The following is a 20,399-nucleotide window of genomic DNA, read 5'->3' as shown; positions in this document are numbered from 1 at the left end:
AATAAGTGTTTTTTGTAAACTGCATTGAAAAGTAAAAGTTTAAATAAATAAAATATTGGCCACTGTATTTATTTAGAGATTATATATGTAAGGAGGAACCAAAGCCTTTTTTATGGAGCAAAAAAATCATATGGTACAAGCAAATATATTGTATTGTGACATATTCTTTATATTATTCACTAGAATTTCCTTTATCACCGGTATTTTTTTGTTCTTCCTTAAAAATCTTTTAAGTATTTAATTTAGAAAACAAGAAACAGTACGGAAAGACATTTCACTTCTCAACAGGCTTTGACTCATTACAAGAAAATGCTTCATCAGTTCACTGACCTGCAAACTGATGTCAAGCATGGCTGTTATCAAAAAATCAATATTAACGTCATTTCAGCTCTTCAGATGTTACTTCTTGGGTTCTTTAAACTTTGTAATGTCTGCTGCATTGGCAAATCTCCTTTATTGCTGATAAATTCCTGCATTTTTACAATTCAGCTTACAAATAACTGCTTTGTGTTCTGCTTCCATAATCAAAAAGTTAGATGGTTGAAAGAAAACTGGCGCTGGAGACCAAAGACACATCTTTGTATTCTTCTTCAGTATCACAGGAGCAGGATAGGCATAAAAGATTCAGCGTGCTCTCGGTCCAGCTGCAGCAGTCCTCATTCTAGGTTCCCAGCTTCTCGGATAAAACCATAAGTATTTTTCAGATCAGCACACACAAATGATGCAGAAGTACAGGGGACACGTTTCGGTTGATATGCTCATCCTTAGTCATACAACTTTAGTACAGACAGAGGATCTCTTTTATAGGGAACTGGAAAATATTCCCCTAATCATTGCCACCTGTAGTACATACAGAGTGGGCCATTTATATGGATACACCTTAATAAAATGGGAATGGTTGGTCATATTAACTTCCTGTTTGTGGCACATTAGTATATGTGAGGCGGGAAACTTTTCAAGATGGGAGGTGACCATGGCGGCCATTTTGAAGTCGGCCATTTTGAATCCAACTTTAGTTTTTTCAATAGGAAGAGGGTCATGTGACACATCAAACCTATTGGGAATTTCACAAGAAAAACACTGGTGTGCTTGGTTTTAACGTAACTTTATTCTTTCATGAGTTATTTACAAGTTTCTCTTTGTTTACAGCCATTGACATGTCGTCGAGGTTAGCACGTGAGGACTAGATAGAAATTGTGTTGATGTCTGGTGAATGCAGTAACCGGGTCATTGCAGCAGATTTCAATGCAAGACACCCTACGAGACCACCCATCTCCCATGCTACAGTTAGCAAACTGCTTGCTAAGTTTCGTGAAACTGGTTCAGTGTTGGATTTGCCAAAATGTGGACTAATGAAGAAACATCAGTGGCTGTCCTAGCTTCATTCAGCAAGAGCCCACAGCGCATGTCACTGGAGAGGGGCATTAGTCAAAGATCCCTTCGGCGGATATTAGCTACTCACAAATGGCACCCTTACAAACTCCAGATACTGCAGCATCTCAACGAGGATGACCCAGATCAGCGCACTGAATTTGCAGAATGGGCAAAAAAATTTGGAACAGGACCCACAGTTTACGCAGATGATTTTGTTCAGTGATGAGGCAAACTTTTATGTGAATGGTGAAGTCAACAAACAAAACCACCGCTATTGGTCTGACACTAACCCACATTGGAAAGATCCCTCCAAGACTGTTGGAACACAAAAATTGATGGTATGCTGTGGTATATGGGGTACAAAGATAGTGGGGCCATGCTTCATCAATGGAAACCTCAAGGCCACTGGATATGTGAAATTGCTACATGATGATGTGTTTCCCTCTTTATGCACTGAAGCTGGCACTAGAGATGTCGCAAATTGTTCGCCGGCCAACAGTTCCCGGCGAACTTAGCATGTTTGCGTTTGCATCGCCAGGCGAACATATGTGAAGTTCGATTCGCCCCCTATACTTTAACATTGCAGTAAACTTTGACCCTGTGAGTCAGAGTCAGCAGACACATTACAGCCAATCAGCAGCAGTCCCTCCCTTTCAGACCCTCCTACCGCCTGCACGGATGCCATTTTACCCTCATTCAGCATGCTGCAGGCTTAGAAAGTGGAGAGACAGGGAAGCTGCTCCTGCTGTAATAGGGAAAGCGATAGCTAGGTTGCTGCTAGGTGGTGTATTCAGGGTCCACTTTACTCCTAAAGCACTAGTCTAACATCTGCTTTAAGGACAGCACCCAAAAAAGCCCTTTTTAGTGCTCAAATATCAGTCTGTATGTCTTGCAACAGCTGGAGGCACCCTGGTTGGGAGGGAACCGCTGGTTAAAAGGGGTACTCCAGTGTAAAACTTAAGTTCCTTCAAGCAACTAACTACAGTATTAAAAGGGCTATAAGATCAGTCCGTGTGTCTTGCAACAGCTGGAGGCACCCTGGTTGGGAGGGGACCGCTGGTTAAAAGGAGTACTCCAGTGTAAAACTTAAGTTCCTTCAAGCAACTAACTACAGTATTAAAAGGGCTATAAGTTCAGTCTGTGTGTCTTGCAACTGCTGGAGACACCCTGGTTGGGGACCTCTGCTTAAAAGGGGAACTCCGCTGGCAACCTTTTTTGCTCATTGTCACACTAGTGCAAATCACATTTGGTTTGACAGTTGTTCAAATAAAATAAAAAAAATACCTTTTTTGGCTGTGAAATAAAACCAGTGCTGCCTAAAGGGGAGCTCTAACTATGTGCTGCCTAATATGGGGGAATCTATGTGCTGCCTAAAGGGGGATCTAAATATGTGCTGCCTAAAGGGGGCTCTATGTGCTGCCTAAAGGGAGGCTCTAACTATGTGCTGCCTAATATGGGGGAATCTATGTGCTGCCTAAATGGGGGCTCTATGTGCTGCCTAAAGGGAGGCTCTAACTATGTGCTGCCTAACATTGGGGAATCTATGTGCTGCCTAAAGGGAGGATCTAACTATGTGATGCCTAAAGGGGGGATCTAACTATGTGATGCCTAAAGGGGGCTCTATGTGCTGCCTAAAGGGAGGCTCTACCTATGTGCTGCCTAAAGGGGGGCTCTAACTATGTGCTGCCTACTATGGGGGAATCTATGTGCTGCCTAAAGGGGGATCTAACTATGTGATGCCTAAAGGGGGGATCTATGTGCTGCCTAAAGGGGGCTAAAGCACGTTATTCCAAAGAACTTAGGAATAATAGGTGATTTATGCCCTTTATGGATTAAAACCAGACTCTGCATCAACTATGTAATTTTCCATGGGAGTTTTGCCATGGATCCCCCTCCAGCACGCCACAGTCCAGGTATTAGTCCCCTTGAAACAACTTTTAAATCACTATTGTGGCCAGAAAGAGTCCCTGTGGGTTTTAAAATTCGCCTGCCCATTGAAGTCAATGGCGGTTCGCCCGGTTTGCCAGTTCGTGAACATTTGCAGAAGTTAGCATTCGCCGTTCGCGAACCAAAAGTTTTATGTTTGCGACATCACTAGCTGGCACGTTCCCTGAGTTTTTCCAGCAAGATGGTGCACCACCACATTATGGGTGTCAGGTCCGAGCATTCCTAGATGAACAGTTTCCTAGAAAGTGGATTGGTCGTCATGGGCCAGTTGAATGGCCCCCAAGGTCTCCCGATCTGACCCCCTTAGACTTTTATCTTTGGGGTCATCTGAAGGCAATTGTCTATACTGTGAAGATACGAGATGTGCAGCACCTGAAACTACGAGTACTGGAAGCCTGTGCTAGCATTTCTCCTGCGGTGTTGCTATTAGTGTGTGAAGACTGGGAGAAGAGGGTTGCATTGACAATCCAACACAATGGGCAGCACATTGAACACATTTTATAAGTGGTCAGAAACTTGTAAATAACTAATGAAAGAATAAAGTTATGTTAAAACCAAGCACATCATTGTTTTTCTTGTGAAATTCCCAATAAGTTTGATGTGTCACTTGACCCTCTTCCTATTGAAAAAACTAAACGGCCACCATGGTCCCCACCCATCTTGAAAAGTTCCCCCCTCACATATACTAATGTGCCACAAACAGGAAGTTAATATCACCAACCATTCCCATTTTATTAAAGGACAACTGTAGTGGTCAAAAATCCCTGCCCAAATGTTCCCCAAACAAAAGTTATACAATTCAGTCAATTAGTCCTATTTACCTATATGCAGCCGTTTCTGAGATATTAGAGTTGCCAGCATAGCCCAGTAGTCCTGCGTCCGTCCCCTATTCATTACATTGCAGCCGCCATCTTGGGGACGGAGATCTCTTCCTCCCAGCAGTGTTTGTGCTCCCCCTAGCCTCTGTCAGCTCCTCCCTGCTTATGCATATGCATGAGCGGGTGCTTTCTGAGGCAGCCATAGGCTCATCCTCAGAAACGCCCCTATCTGTAAGATTCAAGCAGGGGGAGAATGAGGACGTCCACGGCTCCTCCCCCCTCCCCTGCTCTGTCTACATAGGACCTCACTTATCACGGGAGGATTCAAGTTATCATGGGGGAAACACAGAGCAAACCACAGAGCAGGGAGGGGGGGGACGTGTGTGTGAAGGAGACATATTATACTGCACGGGCTGGTGGTGTATAGACTACAGGGAATAAATATCATACTGGGGGGGGGGGGGGGACTACTGAATGACACATGCTGGGAGTTGTAGTCCCTGTTATGTGTGTGTGTATGCCAGTGTTTCCCAACCAGGGAATGCTGGGAGTAGTAGTTTTGCAACATCTGGAGGCACCCTGGTTGGGAAACACTGGTGTATGAACTACAACTCCCAGGAAACTATAGAGATACAATAGAGGTGTTGGTGAACTACAACTCCCAGGAGACTACAGAGATACAATAGAGGTGTTGGTGAACTACAACCCCCAGGAGACTACAGAGATACAATATAGGTGTTGGTGAACTACAACACCCAGGAGACTACAGAGATACAATAGAGGTGTTGGTGAACTACAACTCCCAGGAGACTCCTGATACAATAGAGGTGTTGGTGAACTACAACTCCCAGGAGACTACAGAGATACAATGGAGGTGTTTGTGAACTACAACTCCCAGGAGTCTCCTGATACAGTAGAGGTGTTGGTGAACTACAACTCCTTTATACACTCAAACAGCAGAAAGCTGACAGGGCATGCTGGGATTTGTAGTCTTGCAACAGCTGGAGGCCCCACTGGAATTCCCAGCATGCCCGAACAGCATATAAAATAACTGGGCATGCTTGGAGTTGTAGTTGTGAAAAAGATGGAGGGACCCCTATCAGGACAGTTTTATAGACAAACAATTATGTTTTTTTACCATTTTTCCTTTCACTCTCCACTCTCCAGTGCCCACACTACAGTGAGCACGGAGGCAGCTGCTTCATCACTGGACAGGAGCAGCATGGGGAGGGGGAGATGAGCAGAAGGGGAGGGTGTATGCATTGGGAAGGGAGATGTGGGCGTTACAATATAATAATTTGCTCGGGGGGGGGGGGGGGGGGGGGGATAGAACAGGGGGAGGGCAGCAGCTTACAGGAAGTAAGCACAAGGCATGATGGGAGATGTAGTTTTATTTTCACTTCTCCTCCGTAATTCGTGTGCTGATAACGGGAGAACGACTGGGCCAATTTTGATGGGGGAGACATCGTTGGAAAGGTCTTTCAAAGACCTATTAAATGAGGTAAAAAAAAGTTTTTTTGCCCAGCACTGCAGATGTCCTTTAAGGTGTATCCATATAAATGGCCCAACCTGTATATTGTGGCATGGGGATTTAACGCTCTCCTCCCTAAACAATCCAAATATTCATAAACAAATCCATTCTTTATTACAATAAAAACAAATATATCATAACTAAAATAATGTGAATCATGTTCAATGACTACATACCACACTCATCTGAATGTTAGTAACATTATAACTCATCATATGAATATGTATGTATCACTGAACATGACACATATTGTAACATGGCCAAACATTTTCATGGCCGTAAATGTTGGCACCCCTGACATTTTCCTAGAAAATGAAGTATTTCTCAGAGAAAAGGATTGCAGTAATACATGTTTTGCTATACACATGTTTATTCCCTTTGTGTGTATTGGAACTAAACCAAAAAAGGGAGGGAAAAAAAGCAAATTGGACATTATGTCACACCAAACTCAAAAAATGGGCTAGATAAAATGATTGGCACCCTTTCAAAAATTGTGGAAAAATAAGATTGTTTCAAGCATGTGTCACTCCTTTAAACTCACCTGGGGAAAGTAACAGGTGTGGGCAATATAAAAATCACACCTGAAAGCAGATAAAAAGGAGAGAAGTTCACTTAGTCTTTGCATGGTGTGTCTGTGTGTCTTCCAGCAGAACAATGACCCCAAACATATGTCAAAAAGCACCCAGAAATGGATGGCAACAAAGCCCTGGAGAGTTCTGAGGTGGCCAGAAATGAGTCCAGATCTAAATCCCATTGAACACCTGTGGAGAGATCTTAAAATTGCTATTGGGAAAAGGCGCCCTTCCAATAAGAGAGACCTGGAGCAGTTTGCAAAGGAAAAGTGGTCCAACATTCCGTCTGAGAGGTGTAAGAAGCTTATTGATGGTTATAGGAAGAGACTGATTTCAGTTATGTTTTCCAAAGTGTGTGCAACCAAATATTAAGTTAAGGGTGCCAATAATTTTGTCTAGCCCATTTTTGGAGTTTGGTGTGACATTATGTCCAATTAGCTTTTTTTCCCCTCCTTTTTTGGTTTAGTTCCAATACACACAAAGGGAATAAACATGTGTACAGAAAAACGTGTTACTGCAATCCTTTTCAGTGAGAAATACTCAATTTTCTGAGGAATTTCAGGGGTGCCAACATTTACGGCCATGACTGTATGTGTCCCGAGTTTTGTCTGTATAATTTTACCAAGTTTTATAATGACAGGATTTATATAAAAAAAGACAAAAACAAGGAAGTAAACAAAAAACGCAATTATCTTCTTTATCCTGTGGAAAGGGAATAAGTTTTACATAACCTGACAACCAATTTAAAAGTGTTACCCCTGTCTAATGGATGTGAGGATAACTTATTCAGATGGGAATACCCCTTTAGTAAAGAGCATATAATTATATGTTTATTTTCTTGACTTTAAGGCAACGTTATTTAGATTTTTCTTCCCACAGTTTTACCAGCAGGTCATTGAAGAAAGAAAGTACAATCAATTATGTTCCAGTGTCTTAAAGGGGTACTCCGGTGGAAAACTTTTTTTTTTTAAATGAACTGGTGCCAGAAGGTTAAACAGATTTGTAATTACTTCTATTAAAAAATCTTAATCATTTTAGTACTTTTTAGCAGCTGTATGCTACAGAGGAAATTCTTTACTTTTTGAATTTATTTTTTGTGTTGTCCACAGTGCTCTCTGCTGACACCTCGGTCCGTGTCAGGAACTGTCCAGATTAGCATAGGTTTGCTATCGGGATTTTCTCCTACTCTGGACAGTTCCTGATACGGGCAACAGGTGTCAGCAGAGAGCACTGTGGAAAACACAAAAAATAATTTAAAAAATGAAGATTTTCCTCTGTAGCATACAGCTGCTAAAAAGTACTGAAAGGATTAAGATTTTTTAATAGAAGTATTTTACAAATCTGTTTAACTTTCTGGCACCAGTTCATTTAAAAAAAAAAAAAAGTTTTCCACCGCAGTTCCCCTTTAACTTCTTAAGGACCCAGGATGTACGGGGACGTCCCCGCACCCTGGGCTTTAAGGACCCAGGACGTCCCCGTACGTCCTGGCGTTTTCCGGTCCCTGCCGTGCGCCGGGCAGAGATCGGAAGTGGATGCCTGCTGAAATGCTTCAGCAGGCATCCAGGGCAAACGCCCAGGGGGGCCATGTAGATCGCCGCAAATCGCGAGGGAAATCGCCCTTGCGATCTGCGGTGATACTGGGCTGATCGAGTCTCTGGGACCCGACCGCCCGGTAATTTTGCATGATCCCGGTTGTCACAGACAGCCAGGACCATGCTGGAGGCTAGGAGCGAGGTGGCAAGCCTGCCACCTCCTCCTATCCCCTGCAATCCGTCGGTTAGCTAACCGACCAATCGCAGGGTGGGGGGCGGTTACTTCCTCCCGCCCTTGCCCAGCCCCTGGAAGTCCGGAGAGGACGGGAGGAAGACCGGAGGACGCGGCGGGGGACGGGGGAGTACTGGGGCCCGTCCCCGGTACTTACCTCGTCCCTGAAGACCCGGACCCCGGCGATGAAGACGGCGGCGGCGACAGGTGAGTTCCTCTTCAGCCACAGTCGGGCCCTTTACAGCAATGCTCGTCGCCGTAAAGCGACATGCATTGCTGTATTGGGACCCTGTATACTACAACTCCCAGCATGCCCAGACAGCCCTTGGCATCTGGGCATGCTGGGAGTTGCAGTTTTGCAACTTCTGGAGGTCCACAGTTTTGGGACCACTGTGCCCTTCCAGATGTTGCAAAACTACACATCCTCAGCATGCTGTTACTGTCCAGGCATGCTGGGAGTTGTAGTTCTGTAACATCTGGCCCTTCAGATGTTGCAGAACTACAACTCCCAGCATGCCTGGACAGTTTTGGCATACTGGGAGTTGTAGTTTTGCAACATCTGGAAGGGCACAGATTGGAAACCACTGTATTAGTGGTCTGCAAAATGTAGTGCTCCAGATGTTGCAAAACTACAACTCCAAGCATGCTGGGAGTTGTAGTTCGGCAACATCTGGCTCTAAAGATGTTGCCGAACTACTACTTCCAGCATGCCTGAGAATGTTTGGGAGTTGTGGTTTTGCAACAACTGGAGGCACACTGGTTGGGAAACATTGTATGTTTCCTAACTCAGTGTTTCCCAACCCGTGTGCCTCCAGCTGTTGCAAAACTATAACTACCAGCATGCACTGATAGACTGTGCATCCTGGGAGTTGTAGTTTTGCAACAGCTGGAGGTCCCCCCCCCAGTGAATGTACAGGGTACATTCACATGGGCAGGGGGCTTACAGTGAGTATCAGGCTGCAGCTCAGACTCGCAGCGGGAAACTCGCTGTAATCCCCCGCCCGTGTGACTGTACCCTAAAAACACTACACTACACTACACTAACACAAAATAAAATAAAAAGTAAAAAACACTACATATACACGTACCCCTACACAGCCCCCCATCCCAATAAAAATGAAAAACGTCTGGTACGCCACTCTTTCCAAAATGGAGTCTCCAGCTGTTGCAAAACAACAACTTCCAGTATTGCCGGACAGCCGTTGACTGTCCAAGCATGCTGGGAGTTTTGCAACAGCTGGAGGCACCCTGTTTGGGAATCACTGGCGTAGAATACCCCTATGTCCACCCCTATGCAAATCCCTAATTCAGGCCTCAAATGCACATGGCGCTCTCACTTCGGAGCCCTGTCGTATTTCAAGGCAACAGTTTAGGGCCACATATGGGGTATCGCCGTACTCGGGAGAAATTGCCTAACAAATTTTCACCCCTTATGAAAAGGTGAAGTTGGGGTCTACACCAGCATGTTAGTGTAAAAAAATTTATTTTTTACACTAAGATGCTGGTGTTGCCCTATACTTTTCATTTTGACAAGAGGTAAAAGGGAAAAAAGCCCCCCAAAATTTGTAATGCAATTTCTCCTGACTATGGAGATACCCCATATGGGGGCGCAAAGTGCTCTGGGGGCGCACAACAAGGCCCAGAAGGGAGAGTGTGCCATGTACATTTGAGGTGATTTGCACAGGGGTGGCTGATTGTTACAGCGGTTTTGACAAACACAAAAAAAAAAAAAAAAACATATGTGACCCCATTTCAGAAACTACACCCCTCACGGAATGTAATGAGGGGTGCAGTGAGAATTTACACCCCACTGGTGTCTGACAGATCTTTGGAACAGTGGGCTGTGCAAATTAAAAATGTTGTACAGCCCACTGTTCCAAAGATCTGACAGACACCAGTGGGGGGTAAATGCTCACTTTATGCCTTGTTACGTTCCTCAAGGGGTCTAGTTTCCAAAATGGTAAGCCATGTGTTTTTTTCTGCTGTCCTGGCACCATAGGGGCTTCCTAAATGCGACATTCCCCCGAGCAAAATTTGCTCTCAAAAAGCCAAATATGACTCCTTCTCTTCTGAGCATTGTAGTTCGCCCGTAGTACACTTCAGGTCAACTTATGGGGTACCTTCATACTCAGAAGAGATGGGGTTACAAATTTTGGGGGGTATTTTCTGCTATTAACCCTTGCAAAAATGTGAAATTTGGGGGGAAACACACATTTTAGTGACATTTATTTATTTTTTTTTACATATGCAAAAGTCGTGAAACACCTATGGGGTAGTGTTGAGCGGCATAGGCTATATTTGAATTCGCGAATATTCGCGAATATATGGACGAATATTCGTCATATTCGCGAATATTCGCATGTTCGTAATATTCTCGTTTTATTTTCGCATATGCGAATATTCGCGTGTGCGGAAATTAACATATACGAAAATTTGCATATACAAAATTAGCATAAGCGTAAATTCGCATATGCGAACATTTGCATATGTAAATGTTCGCATATGCGAAAATCCGCACACCGGTCTCACACAGTAGTATTAGAGCCTTCTTACACCACATAAGCTGGAAGCAGAGAGGGATGATCACTGTGATGTGTACTGTGAAAAAAAAAAAAAAAAAAGGAATATTCGTAATTATGAATATATAGCGCTATATTCGCGAATATTCGCGAATTCGCGAATATGCGATATTCGTGAATAAAATTCGAATTGCGAATATTCGCGAGCAACACTACTATGGGGTATTAAGGCTCACTTTATTCCTTTTTACGTACCTCAAGGGGTCTAGTTTCCAAAATGGTATGCCATGTGTTTTTTTTTTTTTGCTGTTCTGGCACCATAGGGGCTTCCTAAATGCAACATGCCCCCCAAAAACCCTTTTTAGAAAAACGTACTCTCCAAAATCCCCTTGTCGCTCCTTCGCTTCTGAGCCCTCTACTGTGCCCGCCGAACACTTTACATAGACATATGAGGTATATGCTTACTCGAGAGAAATTGGGCTACAAATATAAGTATACATTTTCTCCTTTTACCCCTTGTAAAAACTAAAAAATTGGGTCTACAAGAACATGCGAGTGTAAAAAATGGAGATTGTGAATTTTCTCCTTCACTTTGCTGCTATTCCTGTGAAACACCTAAAGGGTTAAAACGCTGACTTAATGTCATTTTGAATACTTTGGGGGGTGCAGTTTTTATAATGGGGTCATTTGTGGGGTATTTCTAATATGAAGACCCTTCAAATCCACTTCAAACCTGAGCTGGTCCCTGAAAAATTGTGTTTGGAAATTTTGTGAAAAATTGGAAAATTGCTGCTGAACTTTGAAGCCCTCTGGTGTCTTCCAAAAGTAAAAACACGTACATTTTATGATGCAAACATAAAGTGGACATATTGTATATGTGAATAAAAAAAATTATTTGGAATATCAATTTTTCTTACAAGCAGAGAGCTTAAAAGTTAGAAAAATGCAAAATTTTCAATTTTTTTAATCAAATTTTGGGATTTTTCCCAAGAAAGGATGCAAGATACCACAAAATTTTACCACTATGTTAAAGTAGAATATGTCACGAAAAAACAATCTCAGAATCCGAATGATAACTAAAAGCATTCCAGAGTTATTAATGTTTAAAGTGACAGTGGTCAGATGTGCAAAAAATGGCCGGGTCCTAAGGTGTAAAATGGCTGGATCCTTAAGGGGTTAAGACACTGGAACAGAATTGATTGTACTTTCTTTCTTCAATGACCTGCTGGTAAAACTGTGGGAAGAAAAATCAAAATAACGTCTTAAAGTCAACAAAATAAACATAATTATATGCTCTTTACTAAAGCGGTATTCCCATCTGAATAAACTATCCTGATATCCATTAGACAGGGGTAACAAGCTGATTGCTGATCCCAAGAACAGGGATAAAATGGTTGATGATTAAAGGGATACTCCGGTGAAAACCTTTTTTCTTTTAAATCAACTGGTGCCAGAAAGTTAAACATATTTGTATATTACTTCTATTAAAAAACGTTAATCCTTCCAGTACTTACTAGTTTCTGAATGCTACAGAGGAAATTCCTTTCTTTTTGGAACACTGATGACATCACGAACACAGTACTCTCTGCTGACATCTCTGTCCATTTTAGCAACCGTGCATAGCAGATGTATGCTAAGGGCAGCATTGTGGCTTAGTGGTTAGCACTGCTGCCTTGCAGTGCTGGGGCCTTGGGTTCAAATCCCACTAAGGACAACAATAAATAAATAAAGACTTATTATTATTATTATTATTATAATAACGTCAGCAGAGAGCACTGTGCTCGTGATGTCATCAGAGAGCATTCCAAAAAGAAAAGAACTTCCTCTGTAGTATTCAGCAGCTAATAAGTACAGGAAGGATTAAGGTTTTTTAATAGAAGTAATGTAAACATCTGTTTAACTTTCCAGAACCAGTTGATTTAAAAGAAAAAAAAGGTTTTCACCGGAGTACCCCTTTAAATGGTGGAATGAATGGTGCACACTGCTGAGTTGGGGTCATCACTCCATTTATTCTCTATAGGGCCATTGAATGTTCCCAAGTGCTGACCTGGCTGGATGGATTTAGACACAGCTGTTTTCTGCCTTGTTTCATCATTTTTCATCACATTTTATTAGCTTTTTGGGGCACTTTCGAGTTCAGTGGCATTTTCTGTAAAACACAACATTCTTTTGGTATATAACATTTTTCAATATTTCAATATTTTATATTTCCATATATAGAAAGTAAAAAATGGCAGGAAAATGCTTTTTTTTTTTTCAACAATAGTATTTAACATGTTCCTCAGGGATAACCAACGCTATGCACTCACCCGAGTGTCATACTTATAATAATATTACCTTAATTCTTAGAATACCATATCTTCTGCCATCTTTACTAATCTTTATTAATAATGTCTATGATATGTTTTTTAAGCTGATTATGAGTAGTAGAGAAAAGCATGCACACTACCTCAAACTGATTCCGTTTTTTGATCTTTGTTTATGCCGAGTACATCAAACACCCAGGGATCGGTGTTTATCTGTGTATTTTTTCTCTCTAATCGGCATGAATCCTGCTGCAGACAGACTGCTACAGCCTTGTACCTACCACAGTCACTGTCTACCATACGGTTTTAGTTTAAGAATCATCATTTCCATGTCAGAATACTAATTTTTAGCTCAATACTTACAGAGATAATATACCTTGGAGAATATTCCTTATTCTAGTCCCGCATCCTTGTTTTTCAGTCACAAAGGAATTAATATGAATTAATGATATAAAAAGATTTTCAGTCATTCCACATCTGTCTAGGTTGAAGATGTTTTACATTTTTTTATTGTAGCTACTTGTCATACTCATCTTCACCTACTGTACTTCTCTGTTATCTTCAGCTCTCCACCTTCCCACCTTTACCATAGCTTTTGATGGTCTTTCCTAAAGCAAGCATTAAAGGTGTTGTCCAGTGAAATGTTTTTTTCCCCTAATATGCCAGCCTAATAATATAATAAACAAATAAATACTTTCCCTCACTTCCTGGAGCCCTCCGGAGGCCATAGCAGTGTCCCATCTCAGACAGTTCCTCCAGCTACAGACGCTACGATCTGCAGCTTGGGGGAGAGCAGTGTCACTGGCTACCGACAAGGCACCCTGATACCAGAGACTACGAGGAAGCAAAGAAGGTAAGTTTAACTTGGTATTATTTTATTAGGCAGGCTGGGCATAATAGTGGGGGGGACATTTCACCGGACAACTCATTTAACCCCTTAAGGACTCAGCCCATTTGGGCCTTAAGGACTCAGACAATTTTATTTTTACGTTTTAGTTTTTTCCTCCTCGCCTTCAAAAAAATCATAACTCTTTTATATTTTCATCCACAGACTAGTATGAGGGCTTGTTTTTTGCGCGACCAGTTGTCCGTTGTAATGCCATCACTCACTTTACCGTAAAATGTATGGCGCAACCAAAAAATACTATTTGTGTGGGGAAATTAAAAAGAAAACCGCAATTTAGCAAATTTTTTAAGGTTTCGTTTTCACGCCGTACAATTTACGTTAAAAATGACATGTGTTCTTTATTCTTTGGGTCAATATGATTAAAATGATACCCATGATAATAAACTTTTTTATTACTGTTGCGCTTAAAAAAAAATCGCAAACTGTTGAACCAAATTCATATAGAAATTGGTCACAGCACAGAAGCAGCAGACTCCAAAGTAAAGCAAGCTGTTGTCTTTTTATTTGTTACCAGCAGTGCAACATTTCGGCTATCGGTTAGCCTTTGTCAAGCTAACACATAGCCGAAACCTTGCACTGCTGGTAACAAATAAAAAGACAACAGCTTGCTTTACTTTGGAGTCTGCTGCTTCTGTGCTGTGACCAATTTCTATGTGGATATCGATATACTGGACTGGTTATCCGGGTGATCACCTGCACTAAACAGCTGGGGCCCAGTGCTATTCTCCCTCTTCTCTGCATGTGTTTAACCAAATTAGTATGTTTAAAATCCCACTATTTTGAAGACCTATAACTTTTTCCTTTTTCCGTATAAGTGGCGGTATGAGGGCTAATTTTTTGCGCCGTGATCTGCACTTTTTTATTGATACCATATTTGCTTATAACTTTTAATAATTTTTTTATTAATTTTTTTTGGAATAAAAGGTTATAAAAAAAAAGCAGCTAATAGTTTTACACTTTTTGGGGGGAAATGGGACAATTTACTTTTTATTGGGGGAGGTTTTTAAAAAAAAATGTTTTTACTTTTATTTTTTACTTTTTTTACTTTTATTCTTACACTTTAATAATCCCCATAAGGGACTATTTATAACAATCATTCGATTGCTAATACTGTTCAGTGCTATGCATAGCACATATCACTGATCAGTATTATCAGTCATCTTCTGCTCTGGTCTGCTCGATCGCAGACCAGAGCATAAGACCTATGGAAGGCAGCGGAGGCAGGTGAGGGGACCTCCAGCTGCCATGCTGGATGATCGGATCGGCCCGGCAGCGCTGCGGGCGATCCGATCATCCATTCAAAGTACCGCAATGCTGCAGATGCCGTGATCTGTATTGATCACAGCATCTGAGGGGTTCATGGCGGACATCCGCGCGATCGCAGATGTCCGCCATTACGGATGGATCCCTGGCTGCTATCAGCAGCCTGGACCTGTCGCGCATGACACGAGCATCGCTCCGTTGCTCGCGGTTATGCATAGGATGTAAATGTACGTCCTGGTGCGTTAGGTACCAGCTCACCAGGACGTACATTTACGTCTTGCGTCGTTAAGGTGTTAAATGTATCTATGTTAGCATTTGACATTAAAGTGTACCTGTCGTCAACAAAAACTTTTTACATAATGTAGATAATACCATTATGTGTATATTTGTAATATACATTGGTTAAAAATTGTGCATAGTTTTGGGTTAAAAATGCTGTCCCTGCAGCTATTGTCTGTGTGTCTCTATGAGGAGTCCAAAAACAGGAAGTGAGGGTAGGACAAGCAGGGCTCTGTGCAGATTCCTGGCTTGTCAATCATCCTGATGTATGAGCCAGGAGCATGTTATAGAGCCTCAGTGCACATTGTGCTGCTTTTTTTTTAGTGGACAGAGCCCTGCTTGTCCATCCTCACTTCCTGTATTTGGACTCCTCATAGAAATACACATGCAATAGCTGCAGGGACAAAAATATACACATTTTTAACCAACGTATATTACAAATATACATATAATGGCATACTACATTATATAAAATGTTTTTGTTGACGACAGGTACACTTTAACCTGTGTATGAACGTTGGGAGCAGTTTAAGCTAGAAAAATTGTTAAAATGTTAGGAATTTTACCAACATTTTTAAAGACTGTCCACATGTTTCAGAATTCAACATATTTACCCACAGTTCTTGTTCTATTCCAGTCTTTTTTGTAGCTCTTTCAGTGAAACCTCATTGAGATGACCACTCAGAATCACATTGAAGGAGATTTATCAAGCTCCATAGTAGATGCGCAATTGTGACATATATATATATATATATATATATATATGTATATGGTGCAATTTTTTTTCTTATCTCAATGGACATTTCTAAACTCTTCACACGTAGTAGTTTTTTTTTTTACTTTGCAGTGGTCATTTTATGAAGTGCGATAGTTGCAGTTTTTGCACACAAAAAAAAGTCGCATCACCTTCAAAAAGTCGCATCTGTATTCCAGGTCAGACCAAGCTAAATGGGTTCACATCATGTTTTTGCCATACTGTTTTCAATCAGTTTTTCTAAAGAAAACCGTATGGCAAAAAGAAAAAAAAAGGGATGGAACAGTATGGGAAAAAGTAAACCGTATGCGTTTTTAGACCGTATACTGCTTTTAAAAGTGCATACAGTTCCATCCATCTTTAAAAAAAAAACATATGTTTTTGAAAATGTTGTCCATTTTTAATGGGAGGGGTGTTGGGTGGGGATTTTAGGATGCAAATGCGCATGTGCAAAGTAAAAACCATATAGGGTTTCCTGTCTGGAACCGTATACATGTGCCTTTCCCATTGACGTCCATGTTAAATAAAAAACGTATGCGGTTGCAGTACGTTTTTAAATCCATAGTAAAAACCGTGGTTGACCACGATTTTGTCTCCAGTTTAAAAACCGTACTGCTACCGCATATGTTTTTTTTTAACATGGATGTCAAGGGGAAACGCACATGTATACGGTTCCATACGGTAAACCATATACGGTTTTTACGTTGCACGTGCGCATTTGCATCTTAAAGTCCCTACCCAACACTCCTCCCATTAAAAATGGTCAAAATTTTTGAAAACATATGCTTGTTTTTTTTTTTTTTTTTTTTTTTATAAAAATGGATGCACTGTATGCACTTTTAAAAACAGTATACAGTTTAAAAAACATACAGTTTACTTTTTTCCCATACTGTTCCATCCGGGTTTTTTTGCCATACGGTTTTCTTTAGAAAAGTTGATTGAAAACAGTATGGCAAAAACGTGATGTGAACCCAAAATGTCTACATCTGCATAAAACAAAATTATCACCCACTCTAACAACGGTTCTTCTACACTAAATTAATCTTTTTTGAAGGAAATTAATCATTTTAATAATTAACATAATTATAATTACTATATATATATATTATAATTACTAATTTAACCCCTTGAAAACAACGTGTTTTTTCCATTATTGCACTTACATTTTTTTTCATCACATTCTAAAAATCATAACGCTTTCAATTTTGCACTTACAGACTGATATGAGGGCTTATTTTTTGCGCCACCAATTATACTCGGTAATGACATCAATAATTTAACCACTAAATTTACGGCGAATAAAAAAAAAACATTTGTTTGGCAAAATTTGAAAAAAAAAATGCAATTTTGTAAATATTTGGGGATTCCGATTCTACGCAGTGCACTTTTCAGTAAAAATGACACCCTATATTTATTCTGTAGGTCCATACGGTTACAATGATACCCAATTTATATAGGTTTTCTTTATTTTACTACTTAAAAAAATTCTAACTACATGCACCAAAATTTGTGTGTTTAAAATTGTCATCTTCTGACCCCTATAACTTTTTTCTTTTTCCATATACAGGGTGGTATGAGGGCTAATTTTTTGCACCATGATCTGAAGTTTTTATAGGTACCTTGATTGTCCAAATTTAATTAACATAATATTTTGATGATTCACACATTTTAAGTCATAGCTTTAAATGTTGGCACCCCTGAATTTTTTCTAGAAAATGATGTATTTCTCACAGAAAAGGATTGCAGGAACACATGTTTTGCTATACACATGTTTATTATCTTTGTGTGTATTGGAATTAAACCAAAAAAAGGAGGGGAAAAAAACACAAATTGGACATAATGTCACACCAAACTCCAAAAATGGGCTGGACAAAATTATTGGCACCCTTTCAAAATTGTGGAAAAATAAGATTGTTTCAAGCATATGATGCTCCTTTAAACTCACCTGAAGCAAGTAACAGTTGTGGGCAATATAAAAAATCACACCAGAAAGCAGATAAAAAGGAGAGAAGTTCACTTAGTCTTTGCATTGTGGGTCTTGTGTGCCACACTAAGCATAAACAACAGAAAGAGGAGATGAGAACTGTCTGGGGACATGAGAACCAAAATTGTGGAAAAATATCAGCAATCTCAAGGTTACAAGTTCATCTCCAGAGATCTAGATTTGCCATTGTCCACAGTGCACAACATTATCAAGAAGTTTGCAACTCATGGCACTGTAGCTAATCTCCCTGGGTGTGGACGGAAGAGAAAATTGATGAGGTGTCAACACAGGATAGTCCAGATGGTGAATAAGCAGCCCCAAACAAGTTCCAAAGATATTCAAGCTGTCCTGTAGGCTCAGGGAGCATCAATGTCAGTGCGAACCATCAGTCGACATTTAAATGAAATGAAATGCTATGGCAGGAGACCCAGGAGGACCCCACTGCTGACATAGAACCATGAAAAAGCAAGGCTACATTTTGCCAAAATGAATTTGAGTAAGCCAAAAATCCTTCTGGGAAAAGATCTTGTGGACAGATGAGACCAAGATAGATATTTTTGGTAAAGCACATAATTCTACTGTTTACCGAAAACGGAATGAGGCCTACAAATAAAAGAACACAGTACCTACAGTGAAATATGGTGGAGGTTCAATGAGGTTTTGGGGTTGTTTTGCTGCCTCTGGCACTGGGTGCCTTGAATGTGTGCAAGGCATCAGGAAATCTGAGGATTACCAACGTATTTTGGGTCGCACTGTGCATCCCAGTGTCAGAAAGCTGGATTTGCATCCAAGATTTTGGGTCTTCCAGCAGGACAATGACCCCAAACATACGTCAAAAAGCACCCAGAAATGGATGGCAATAAAGCACTGGAGAGTTCTGAAGTGGCCAACAATGAGTCCAGATCTAAATCCCATTGAACACCTGTGGGAAGATCTTAAAATTGCTGTTGGGAAAAGGCGCCCTTCCAATAAGAGAGACCTGGAGTAGTTTGCAAAGGAAGAGTGGTCCAACATTCCGGCTGAGAGGTGTAAGAAGCTTATTGATGGTTATGGGAAGCAACTGATTTCAGTTATTTTTTCCAAAGGGTGTGCAACCAAATATTAAGTTAAGGGTGCCAATAATTTTGTCCAGCCCATTTTTAGAGTTTGGTGTGACAATGGCCCTCATTTACTATGGAGTGTAGGTTTCTTTGTGGGTTTTAATTCCCTACAATTTATTTTCCACGGTATTTACTAAGGTTTCCCTACATTTTCCACTTTCCCTACATTTTGCTTTTTTTACACATGCTCTGAACTGTCTGGTTTTCATCAGCTCAAATCCACCACATTTTATGTGGAAACCTTAGTAAATATGTTGGGTTTTTGTGAAAATGTCGGGAACATGCCCCTTTTCAGAGATCACACCGCTTGTTCATGTTTTCTTAGCAAAATGGAGAGTAAGTCGGGTCTTTTTCAATTCTGGCGCAAAATCTGGCACAGACAGAATTTCTGGTGCAAAACCCGACAAAACATGTCGGGTTTGCAATAGTAAATGAGGGCCATTATGTCCAATTTGCTTTTTTTTTCCTCCCTTTTTTTGTATAGTTCAAATACACACAAAGGGAATAAACAAGTGTATAGCAAAACATGTGTTCCTGCAGTCCTTTTCTGTGAGAAATACTTGCCAACATTTTTGGCGACTGTATTTTCTCAAAATATGAATGGTCTTTTGATTGCATGAGGACAGTCAACCTGTCTTCCCTAAAACTGTTGAAGTATTGTTGCAGAAAACCCCAGACAAAGTATGAACGTTTAAAAGAAAGTATCCTTAACATGACCTTACCGTGGAGACACTGGGCTGTGACTGCTCCCTCTGGGCTTCATCAGGCTAGGTAGAAACATTGGCATTGGCTGACTGACGTGCTGTGTCTGTTTTGTATAATAATTTTGAAGAAAAAAAAAAAGGTTAAACGTTCACTAAACTCATAGATGAAAATTTTGCCTATATTTAAATAAAAAAATGTAATTACATTGTTCACGTTAACTCCCTAGCAAAGCAATCAACATTTACATGGCAATATTTTGTTTAAATCTATACATTTTTTGTTGCTGACTTTAGCCTGCATAAATTAGTTCAGCTTTCAGGTGCTCCGGTGGGCTGGAGACTCTGTTCTAGGACTGTATCCACCTTTTCCAGGCCACCGGAGCACCTGAAAGCTGAACTAATTTATGCAGGCTAAAGTCAGCAACTGCCGAGCCGAGAAGTTCGTGACGAATCGAATCACTGTAACTTCGCTCATCTCTAGTGAGGACTGATGTATAATCACGCTTGATGAGTTCACCTGTCTGTTGCCCAGTAACCAAGTACACTGAATGCCGGATCACTAATGTCATTTTTTTCA

The 20,399-nt window shown here is 40.8% G+C and overlaps 1 long non-coding RNA gene across 1 annotated transcript; it reads right to left on the bottom strand.

Moving 5' to 3' along the window:
• Positions 1-289: 289 nt before the first annotated feature.
• Positions 290-19,947, bottom strand: LOC130360804 (uncharacterized). Its single transcript, XR_008890801.1, has 3 exons — positions 19,841-19,947; positions 12,573-12,674; positions 290-673 (listed from the first exon to the last, which is right to left on the bottom strand). It is a non-coding gene; the product is annotated as an uncharacterized LOC130360804 (long non-coding RNA).
• Positions 19,948-20,399: the final 452 nt, after the last annotated feature.

This window comes from Hyla sarda, chromosome 3 (genome assembly GCF_029499605.1).
Source record: "Hyla sarda isolate aHylSar1 chromosome 3, aHylSar1.hap1, whole genome shotgun sequence".
Classification (NCBI taxonomy): domain Eukaryota; kingdom Metazoa; phylum Chordata; class Amphibia; order Anura; family Hylidae; genus Hyla; species Hyla sarda.
Note: the sequence above shows the minus strand (reverse complement) of the source record. Positions and strands in the feature narration are given on the sequence as shown.